Source organism: Macrotis lagotis, chromosome 1 (assembly GCF_037893015.1).
Source record: "Macrotis lagotis isolate mMagLag1 chromosome 1, bilby.v1.9.chrom.fasta, whole genome shotgun sequence".
Taxonomy (NCBI): domain Eukaryota; kingdom Metazoa; phylum Chordata; class Mammalia; order Peramelemorphia; family Peramelidae; genus Macrotis; species Macrotis lagotis.
This window is the reverse complement of record NC_133658.1, coordinates 803,162,777-803,165,564: the sequence shown is the minus strand read 5'-3', so window position 1 is coordinate 803,165,564 and position 2,788 is coordinate 803,162,777. Positions and strand designations below refer to the sequence as shown.

General features: G+C 39.8%; 1 pseudogene; it reads right to left on the bottom strand.

Moving 5' to 3' along the window:
- Positions 1 to 492: 492 nt before the first annotated feature.
- On the bottom strand, positions 493 to 1,371 carry LOC141488656 (serine/arginine-rich splicing factor 5 pseudogene; annotated as a pseudogene).
- Positions 1,372 to 2,788: the final 1,417 nt, after the last annotated feature.

Here is a 2,788-nt window from a genome sequence, read left to right as displayed (position 1 = left end):
GGTTGGGCAATTGTGAACTTGTATAATATAAACAGAAAAGGGGGAAGTGTTGATGGTCGCTTAAGCGAGTTTGGGTTAGGAAGTCAATGGCCTAAGTTCTGGTGACCCTCAAACTGAAGGCTTTCCATGGAACTCTGATTTGATAACACAACTGCATCAGTCATGGCCTCACTTGTTGATAGCCCTGTTCTCAAACTTCTTGACTTGGGTTACATCCTGCCAGGTTACATCCTGCCCAAGTTAGAGTCACATCATTGTTTTTATCCTGTATGCTTATTTTATGGTTTTTCTGCTATAAGAACTGTTTGATACTTTTTTTTTTAATGAAAAGACATTTAATATAATTAGTTTTCAACAATCCTTGGTGGTGCACTTCTATAAAGATTTTCCAGCCCCCTCCCTCCAAACCCCCCACTCCCAGAAAAGCACATACTTACCAGGATTTTTAGCAAATATGGTTTGATTTTTGTCCTTTTTGTTTTGTTTTGTTTTTTTAAAAAAGGTCCCCAGGGCAAGTTATTTACAGTTCAATTGCCACTGTCAACATATCTAGACCTAGATCTGGATCTCTGATGTTCCACAGAAGCTGAAGATTTAGATCTACTCGAAGAGCCACGTTTCTGGCTCTTTTCAGGCATAGGTGACCCACCAACAGAACGGGATTTGCTATGGCTCCGGCTTCTGGACCTGCTGTAAGATTTGCAGCTACAAGAATGAGATCGGCTCCAAGATCTAGGAGAGCTCCTAGTATAGGAACGCCATCGGCTTCTTGACCTACTGTGTCTTTTGCTGCCTTCAATCAGTTTAATTTTCCTTCCATTTATTTCTTTTCCAGAAAGCTTTTCAATAGCATTCTTTAAGTCACTGTAAGAGGAAATTTCAACCACCCCTTCATTTAGTTTAGGTCTATGAGCATCAGCAAAGGTTACTTCCCCAGCTTGCCTCATGAAATCTTTGAGATCCTGCCAGCTGACTCTTGAAAATAAATTCTCAACAATGAGGCGATTTTCTGTTTGTACAGGTGGGGCATTTCTCCTGTCGTTTCAGGGCGACGGTGACTAAAACGATCAGAATCTTGCCCTCTTCCTCTTCCACCTGTAGATCGAGCCCTGGCGTGTTCAATTGTAACCCTTTCACTGCAGAGTTCCTTTCCATCAAGTTCATAAATGGCATCATCAGCATCCTGTGGGTCCTCAAATTCCACAAACCCAAAGCCTCTCTTCAGATCAAGACTGTCTCTTATTCGTCCATATCCTTTAAAGAATCTTTCTACATCTTTTTCTCTGGCTGCCAGATTTAGCCGTCTAATGAATACTCTACAGCCACTCATGGTATCCCACTTTCAAGTCCAATCTAAATGGGCAGGAGCTAGAGCGTTGAATACACTGAGGGTAGAGACGATGAAGCGGTCGAAAGTCCATGGCTGGTGTCCCGTCGGAGAGGGCAAACTTACTCCTGATACTTTCAATAAACGGCTCTGCTAGTTGTTCTGCTAGCACCCCCACCCTGAGTGTACCCATGTTTCTTTTCTCTCCTGAGCTGAATGAATCCCCTGGAGGACAGGGGAACTCAACAGTGGTCAGAAATTAGAAAACTGGGTTGTGTTCCAGCTTTGCTGCTAAATAATTTTGGTTTATTGTTGCTGTATAATTAGGGACACATTCTTTCTATCTTTGAGGCTCAGTTTTCTTATCTGTCAAATGGGATAAAAATACCTGTCTGCTTCATGGGATTGGAAGGAGATTCAAATAAAGTTTTTGTTATGGTCTGGATCTCTGATTTCATAGGTGTAGAGGACTTTTGGGGGCAAATAGTTCTCTCACCAATTCAGATCAGTGACATCTTGTGAATTTACAGTTTTAGAGAGTTGTCTAGGGACACTAAGAAATTAAGTGATTTACTTTAAGTCACATAATACCAAGATAGAATTTCAACTCAGGTCTTCCTAATTCCAAGGCCAGTCTATTTATTAATCAACTAATCAATTAATTCACTTATCCATTCATTCATTCAACAATAAATTAAATACCTACTATGGGCCAGTCACTATATTAGACAAAGGATACAGAGAAAAAACCACAAATCTTTCCTCTCAAGGAACTTAATTCAATGATGGGTAGAAGGATGCCCAACATATAATAATTTTGGCAGGAGGCACCAGAGATTGAGGAGATAAGGAGAGTTTAATTAGTTTGTTTTATTTTATTTATTTATTTATTTTAGGTTTTATTTTTTGCAAGGCAAATGGGGTTAATTGGCTTGCCCAAGGCCACACAGCTAGGTAATTATTAAGTGTCTGAGACTGGATTTGAACCCAGGTACTTCTAACTCCAAGGCCAGTGCTTTATCCACTACGCCACCTAGCCACCCCGAGTTTAATTAGTTTGAACCAATCTGACTGATGCTTCTAGAGTCTATATTTATAGTACATCTGCTAGGCTCTCAAAGCTTCCCTTTGGCCAGATGGGAATTTGAACTTTTTCCCCAGGGTCTTTCTTCAAGTAACTTTTTTACAGGTCACCAGGCTTTCTCTCTAGAGGTAAGATGTGTAATTATAAAATTAGAGGGAGTAGTATTATTATTCTGATCCAAAGGCCAAGGCATTCTATTACATAGAATCCTTCCTTTTCCCTGGACTTGGAATTTTATTTGCATTTTTACTACAATCAAGGCTAGTTCCAGGTCAAATTGAAAAAAAGATCATTAATAATAATAAGAATAGGGATTGGATCTATAATTTAATTAATATAGGAACCTCAGTTTCCTGCATCACCCTCATTTCTCTTCC